Raw genomic sequence first — 8,431 nt, 5'->3', positions numbered from 1 at the left:
CAGTCGGACAGCTTTTCCTTCTGTTGTACACGGGTCCCGATATGTCAGATCTGACTCCACAGCTGCTGGATTGCACGGAAGGCTTTTGAAAGGACAAATGCCCTTCCTGCGCATATGTTGCAGTCCTCAGGAGCCGTGGAGTTGCCTCTGGCTTTCAGCAGCCCTGTGGGATAGAGCAGAGGCACCCCATCGAGCCCCAAGTCTGTCATCTGCAGAAGCAGACGGCCATATCTTTCTCCTGGGAACTTCCGGTGGGTCCCAGCCACTGACTGTTGTGTGTGTTATCACCAAGGGCTACACCAACTGCTACCCCACCAACCAACCAACTGCACGGAGCCCATCCCTGCTCATAGCGACCCTGTCTAGGGGTTCGGAGGCTCGGTCCATCTTTACGGAAGCAGACAGCCTCGTCTTTCTTCCGAGGAGCTGCTGCTGGTTTCAGCTGCTGACCTTGAGGTCGGCTGTCTAATGGGCACCAGCAGGGTTCTCTCTAGAAATAACGACACCGACCGACGATACGTCTGTGCCTGCTGGTGCTGTCGGGTGCCCTTGGGTTGGTTCTGAAACACTGACCGGGCCGGCGCCAGCCTCGCCACGGTTGCTGTTGTTGCCCATTGCTGCGGCCACTGGAGGCGCGTCCTCCCTCTCTCTGCCCCTGCACGTTGTTGCTGCTGTGAGGGTGCCAGCCAGTCAATTCCGACCCGCAGGGGCTTCAAGGAACCGCTCTGGAGGCTGGGAGAAAGAATCCGGCCCCAGGGTGGTGAGAACAGAGACTCACCTAAAAAGAATTCCCCGTGGTGCTGACTTACGCACCACGCAGGCAGGAGCCCACCAGCCACTGTGTGAGAGAAAGAGGAGGCAGTCTGCTCCCACTCAAAAGGTACACCTTTGAAAACCCGCTGGGGCAGCTCGACCCTAACATGCCCACGGGACTGAGTCAGAACCCTCTCTTCAAGGTCAGCGGTTTAAACCCACCAGCCCCTTCGAGGGAGGAAGAGGACGTTTTCTTGCTCCCCTAAAGATTTCCAGTCTTGGAATCGCGCAGGGGCAGTTCTGGGAGTCAGCACGCCCCGCCAGAGGACAGTGAGTGGGTGGGTGGGTGGGTGGGTGGTGCCAATGGCTAAGTGCGTGGCTACTCACTCCAAGGTGGGCAGCTGGAAGCGGAGGAAAGGACTAGGGATCTGCCCTGAAGACACCATGGCCGCCGCCACCGCGGGAACCAGTGCAGCAGCGTCTGCGCTGACACAGCTACCATCACCAGGTTCATCGCTGCTGATTTATGTCTGGTCTGTTTTCCCTGAGCCTGAACTGACCTGACGGCAGTGAGTGTTTTGGCTTTTAGGCTTCATTTGGCTCGTGCTCCTCCCAGAACTGACCTCACGCCCAGGGCTCCACTTTCAGCCAAATGCAACTGCTGGGGGGTGCGCCCAAGTCTCTTTAATCGACTTCCGTACTAAGTTGTATAACATAAGCATGATAGGCCAACAAAACAGTTAAAAACAAACAAAAACTCTCGTACCAGGGAGGTACGCCCTCCTTAGACTAAGCAACCACTCCATTTGGAGAGGTTGAAGCTGCCTGGGGTCAAGGTTCAAGGGTGGGAAGTGGTGGGAGGAAGGAAGGATGGGCACAGGAAGTGCGGGATGAAGTGGGAAGGAGGATTACAGTGAGAGCCACGAAGCACACACAAGTGCGGGAATATTTGGAAGGAAAGCTAATTCACTCTGTGAGCTTGCACCCAAGCCACGATGAGCAGTACGGAGGCCTAGGGGCCAATTGGGTTCTGGGGTTGGGCTGCTAACCTCCAGGTCAGCATTTCGAGCCCACCAGTCACTCCTCGGGAGAAAGATGAGGCTTTGGATTGAGATGGCTAGGAGTTAAAAATAGAAAACAAAAAACTTTCCCTGGTTAGGGATTAGGGTTAGGACCCACCCCCTCTTGATGACCGACCTCGTTACCATAATAACAGTAGCACATCTATTTCCCAATGGGGCCAACCCACACCAAACTCAGGGTCATGGAGTCAGTGCTGATTCAGAGCAGCCCTGCAGAGCAGGGTAGAACTATCCTTGTGGGTTTCTGAGGTTGCAAATCCTTAAGGGAGTAGAAAACCCTGTCTTTCTCCTGAGGGGCAGCTGGTGGTTTTGAACTGCTGACCTTGTAGCTAACAGCCCAATGGGTAACCACAACACTACCAGGGGGCAGAGGCCAGGACTCCAACTGTATCTTTTGGAAACACACAACGCATTGCGCCCAACATCCTCCCCTCATTCACCTCCCTTATGTCACAACTGTCTCCCCTGCTGGCTTGACTAGGGATGGAGGACCACTGCATTGTGCCCTTCCTCTTTACGCAGAACTGTTGTCGGCCAGCGCTGGGTGCACCGGGGGTCACTGTGGGTGCTGCTGGCGAGGGCTTGTGGCTCCATTAACAATTAAGGTTACCAACTTTCATTCCACCTGCCAGCATGAAATATTCAAGCAGTTCTGAGACGGTCTCAGATCTCGGCAGGGGGTGGGGTTCTGCTGACTGGAGATGTCTGACCAGGGCAGTGCCAAAGCCCTAGGGTGCCACTCTCCTGGGGCCCACTGCAGCTGGCCAGGTGTGACCAGGTAGACCAGGCCCTGACCCGTTGCCCTCAACTGGGGGCAGAAGGCAGAGCCAAGCCTCTCTTTTGGAAAAAGGGGACCCCATTAAGGTAGGGCTTGTGGTACACATCCACTGCTCTCCAGGGAATTCTGCCTTGGAATCCAGAAGGTTCTCAAGGAAGCAGACTGTCTCATCTGTCTCCCGAAGAGCAGCTGATGGGTTTGAACTGCCAACCCTTTGGGTTGCAACCCAGCCAGTGCTTAGCCTAACAGGCCAGCAGAGCTCCTGCTGAGACACACAGCTGGGCTCCCAAACTTTGTGCCTGGAAGTTGCCCTGGAGAGTAAAACCCTGTCACTCTCTGGGGAAGAAGTCATAGCTGGTCCCATTGCTTATGTGTGTGCAAAGCACCCATCTGATAAACATTCCCAGCATGTCACAACAGGACTGCTATCCTAGGCCTTAGCAATGACCTCTGACTTTTGCTTGCTTCTTTTGCATGGGGACGGGTGGGGATGGGGGAGTAGGGTGGTGGTTATCCCCCCAGGGCTTCCTAAGAGTAAAGCCAGGTGGGCCTGGGCCTGGCAGGGAGAAAGGGCTGAATGAGAGGGACCAGCAAGGGTCCACCTTCCCAGCAGTCAGGGATGGAGGAGCTGGAAAGCAGAGCTGGCCCAGGCACTGAGAAGTAAGTAAGCTGGAAGAGCTGGGACCTGGGCTACTACCCTCCAGGGACCCGGAGTCTCTGGCTTGGCTGCCCTGGGGAAGATGAGGCAGGAACCAGATGGGTGTGAACACAGTGCAGGCCACAGCGGGAAGGGCAGCAGCAGGGTCCAGCCTGAGGGCTAAGAATTCACTCTTGGGCCCAAAGAGTCCTGACTTTGAAGATTAACTCAGCCACTTGCTGGCTGTGTGAACCTGGGCAGGTGGCCTGGCCTGGTGTGCAAAGGGCGTGGCAGGGGCATCCGGCCGGCCGGCCTCCTCTAACTTCGGGAGAATCACTATAGGCCCAGAGCTGGTTCCAATTGCAATGGTGTGTGTGTGTATGTGTGTGTGTGTGTGTGGGGGGGCACATAGCTGACCTCCTCTGGCCTCCCCATTGCCATGAGGCAGGGGTCAGGCAGACCTCTAGGCTCCACCCATCATCACCTATTCTGACACCAGCGGTTGCTCCCAGGCCACTCGACATCTCTGTTGTGTTCAATGCTTTGTTGCAACAGCCACACAGACCTCACTGACTATACTCACAGTGAAGAGGTTTATTAGGGAAGTGACCCCAAGTGAGGATCAGCACACAGTAAGGACACATTCATGGGTCACCTCAGCTAGCAGCCAAGTCTCTCTCTGAGTCTTAGCCTCTTGATCACTTGGTCTCTTGGCCTTTGCCTCCATGTGCCAGGAAGCCAGCCCCGTGTCACTCCACCCACAGTTCCACAGCCTCCGGTCACAGGGGGAGAAGGGACCCCATGCTCTCGGGAGGGCGCTGCTGCTCTGATGTAGCTGGTCTCGGCTCCCTCTGCCACCTCAGGCAGGGATCTTGAACACGCTCTTGCAAGGGTTTCTTTCTTCTACAGCCTCAGAAGCTCACAGGGACGGTTCCACCCTGTCTTAGAGGGTATCTGTGAGCCAGCATCGACTCCATGGCAGTGAATTTCTTCCCCAAAATGGCAGACCCTTATAGCCAGGGGCCTTGTAACAAGAACTGAGCAACCCCCTCTATGAGCGGTCCACATGCCCTATTTGTATGGTCCCACACGATCGTTTGGCAGGAGTTACAGGAACTTGGGTAGAAGAGCCAGATTAAGAAATTTCACTTTGTTATACCTATGAGCCCTGGTGGTGTAGTGGTTACAAGTTGGGCTGCAATCTGCATGGTTGACAGTTTGAAACCACTGCCAGCAATGTGGGAGAAATACTGTGCTTTCTACTCCTGTCTATAGTTATAGCCTTGGAAACCCACAGGGGCCACTATGAGTCAGCATTGACTCTAACTCTATGGCAGTGTTTTTTTGGGGGGCTTGGGGTGGGAGGGGACACTGATGAGGCAGAGGTTGGACAATTCTCTTCTCTGCAACCAATTTTGACACCAGCTATCCCTCTCAGTACACTTTCTCCACTCCACTGGGGTCAACTCCTCCTTGTAATGGCTACACAGAACTCCCATACCACACTCAGAGATGGAGGATTTACTAGAGAAGCAGCTGGCTACAATTCATGATCAGGAACAACTTGGGATACAGTTCTTTGGTCAGCACAGCTGCCTAGTTGTGCCTACAGGGAAGTCTCTCTAGTCCTCTGCCCCTCAGGGCTCCAGGGCGACCTGGTCCTGCTCTGCTGGGGCAAGACTTACAAAGCTCCTTACCTCTGCGGATGAGTGTTGGCGGGTGAGGGACCCCGTGTAGCCAGGAAGCCTGCCTGCACGTCCTCAGTTCTCCCACTCTGTGGTTAGCACCCACAACCAAACTGCCATCGAGTCAGTGATGACTCACAGTGACCCCCATGTGGGTTTTGGAGACTAACTGTCAACAGGAGTAGAAGTGGACTTTCTTAACATAGCTTTTCTATTCATGTCTCTGGAGCCCTGCTGGCAAGGTAGGTGCACAGGTAGTTACGCATTGGGCTGCTAACTGAAGGCCAGCTGATCCCCCGGGAGAAAGACAAAGCTTTCTGCTCCTATAAATAGTTAGTCTCCGAGGCCCCACAGGGGCAGCTCTACCCTGTTCCACAGGGGCATCCTGAATCAGAATGAACTCAATGGCAGTGAGAGCGAGTGTGAGAGCAGAGCGAGCGAGCGAGTGAGAGAGAGAGAGAGAGAGAGAGATCCACTTCTCTGTAATGCCCTAGAATGATTGGCTGGGACCATGCAAATTGGAAGAACATTGCAAGTCCCATGGACTGCCAAAAGGACACACAGATCCGCCTTGAAAGAAGTTTAGCTAGCGTGCTCCTTAGAGGCAAGGATGGAGAGACTTGGGCATGTTGTCAGGAGAGACCTGTCCCGGGAGAACGACATCATGGGAAAGTAGAGGGGCAGCACAAGAGAGGGCTCTCAAGGGGACTGATTTACACAGTGGCTGCAACAAAGGGGCTCCAGCACAGCAGGAATTGTGGGGATGGAGCAGGACCAGGCAGGCCGCGCTTTGTTCTGTTCTGCATGGGATTGCTATGGGTTGGAACCGACCTGATGGCACCTGATAACAACATGCAAATCGGGTGTGTAAGACACTAACAGAGGGGGTTCATTAGCTTTAGTGGCCACTCCACTGTGTATAAGAGAGCCATCTCAGAAGCAGGGGCAGAGAGACTCCGGGACCATCCAGGAAGAAGAGCAATTGTTTCAATTCCCCTGCCTGAGGCGGCAGAAGCCAGGATGCGCTAGAGCAGACAGTGGCTGAGGCAAGACCACGAGACAGAGCAGAGGAGCAGGGCTGAGACTGTGAGACACTGAGGCAGACCATCGGGTGGGCTTCTTGGCCCACAGAGGGCTATCTCTTCACCACCAGCACGCTCTCACCACCCTCACCTCTCTGTTTTGGGACTATTTTGTCTACCGTGTGTTAGCGTGGTGGCTCCACCCAGCTGGCTTCAAAGTGTCCACCCCAAACCCACTGCCCTGGAGTCGCTCCTGACTCCTATCAACTCTCTAGGACACGGAAGTGCTTCCCAGGTTTCTGAGACTGTCCCCACCTTTCCCCTGTGATCTCAAGCCAGATTGGCCACTAGGCCCCTTTAATGACCTCTCCCGGTCTTTCCAGGTCCACCCTTCCACCCTGGTGCATCAGAACTGGTTACCAGCCTAACGCTTACCCCACTGTGCCATGGGTGCCTCTGAAGGTACTCACATGGCTCTCAATGGAGACATCCACCCTGGAAGGTTCGGGGTAGCGGGTGGGGAGGGTAAATTGGTATGGGAGGGGTGACTTGACTTCTGAGAGAACCCACACACTGGGCAGGTAGGGTGGAGAACAGCCGTGCTGGGATCAGTGACTTAGGGGTCTCCTTTGTGTGGGCCCGAGGACTCTGTCTGGGGGTGGGGGCTCTAGTCTGCAAGGTCCCTGTTTCAGTTCTGTGGTCTGGGGGGCTGGAGACCCTCCCTCAGTGCTAAAAGCTTTTATGAGGAGCAGCTTTTTTGATCTGACCCTTCTATGCCCCACATTTATTCTTATTTTGCCTTCCCTTCCCTCCTTTGTTTCTGGTCTGCGGGAGCATGCTGGGCCCTGGGGTGCCCAGTCTGAGGGACATACAGGCCAACCCTTCTGGTTGGGGGTCAGTGAAAGCAGAGAGCTCTGGAGGACTGAATTCAGGTCACCAGAACCGACTGGGCCAACATGGGGGGTGGCAGGGGTTCTCTAGTGCCAAATGTAGACCCGCAGCAGCTTGTGCGCACTGCCAGGGGAGCTGTGGGTTGCCCGGCTGTCCCCTCTGTCCCAGCCCACGGGGATCAATGGGTGTCTTGGGCTTCCCAGAGTAAAGACAGGCCTGCAGGGTCCTAAGGCTGAGCTGAAACCACGCCCTTCCTGTCCAGATCCCACCCTGAAGACGACCCCCACATCCTGGGAGTGCCTCTTCTGGGCGTGGTGACCTCTCAGCACCCCTGGGGCCTGACGCTGGCAGGCTCTGCCTGGCCCCACCAGCCTCTTCCCGCCAAGTAGCGTGTTAGCGGCTGGGGTGGGGGAGGAGGTGGTGAATCTGGACCCCGAGGCCTCTCCCCGCTCACGCCCCGGACTGGCCAGAGCGAGTCTTCTACTGGGTATGCCCCTCCCTGCTTAAGCTCGCCGGCCTAAGCCCTCCCCATCAGGCCAGATCTTCCGCTAGGTGCCTCGGACCACCTCTCCCAGTCTTTGCAGGAATGCCCGACCTCCGCCTTATCTGTGTAGCTGTGCCTCCGGCCTGGCTGTCCTTCCAAGACCCACATCCCCACAGGTCTTAGAGGACTGCCCCAGGAGTCCCCTTCATTATGTGCCTTCCCTCCTCCCAGCAGAATGCCGCCCCCATCCCCCCAGACTCAAGCTCCCGTGCCTCGTGCTCCGCTGGACCAACCCCGATGCGTGCGCGGTGATGGAATGAACGACTGAGCTGCGAGTGGGGACCCGAGGCTGCGTGGGCCTCAGACAGCTGTGGGCCGCGCGTGCGGCTTGGATCTCGTTCCAGGTCCCCAGGGAGGGACGCTTCCCTGGGCTGGAGAGGCTGCAGCAATCGGTTTCACGCTCCCCGGGAGCGAACCTCATCTAGTCCCCGAGTGTCCCCCGGCCACCCCCCCCCAGTCCCGGGCACGAATGACCGGTGTGGATGTGGGGCGCGTTCCAAAGCTCCCCCACCACGCCAGGGACACCACGGCAGACCAGTCCCGTGCAGTGGACCCAAGGCAGAGCAGGGCAGGGGACAAGGCGCTGCCCAGCCCCAGGAAGACGACCCCGCGCGGGAGCCCATTGTTTGTGGAGACCCAGACCACACTGAACTTCCGAGCCCTGGGGAGGGACAGCGGACGCGTAGCCTAGACTCCGGGTGTTGGTTTATGGGGGCGGGGGCGGGAGGGCGGGGGCTCGGCGGAGAGGGGGCTCGGGCTCAGGCCGCGCGTCCCCTTTAAACGCAGCCCTGCCCCACCTTGCCCACCGCCCCCTCCCCGCAGCCCTACCTGCATTTTAAAAGCGCCCTGCAGCTCAGGGATTGGCCACGGCTGCGTCCTCGGGGCGCAGAAACTTGAACCGCCGGGGGTGGCGTTGGAAGCCAGGGGAAGGACCGTACCATCTCTGCTGCTCCCCCTGCGCGTGCCCCGCCCCTCCCACACACCCCCCGGAGTGGCCCAATCGGACGTTCCTGGGGGCGGGACCAGGAAGCACTCGAGC

At 57.1% G+C, this 8,431-nt stretch overlaps 1 long non-coding RNA gene across 1 annotated transcript in view; it reads right to left on the bottom strand.

Moving 5' to 3' along the window:
* LOC123521464 overlaps positions 1–8,309 on the bottom strand; it is a 9,750-nt gene extending 1,441 nt beyond the window's left edge. The window contains exon 1 of the long non-coding RNA XR_006679905.1: positions 8,221–8,309. This is a non-coding gene — a long non-coding RNA (uncharacterized LOC123521464). The remainder of the gene's footprint in view (positions 1–8,220) is intronic.
* Between the last annotated feature and the right edge of the window lie 122 nt (positions 8,310–8,431).

The sequence above is a fragment of the Echinops telfairi genome, unplaced genomic scaffold, assembly GCF_000313985.2.
Source record: "Echinops telfairi isolate 266 unplaced genomic scaffold, ASM31398v2 ScPeMD7_18;HRSCAF=68, whole genome shotgun sequence".
NCBI classification, from domain to species: Eukaryota; Metazoa; Chordata; class Mammalia; order Afrosoricida; family Tenrecidae; genus Echinops; species Echinops telfairi.
Note: the sequence above shows the minus strand (reverse complement) of the source record. Positions and strands in the feature narration are given on the sequence as shown.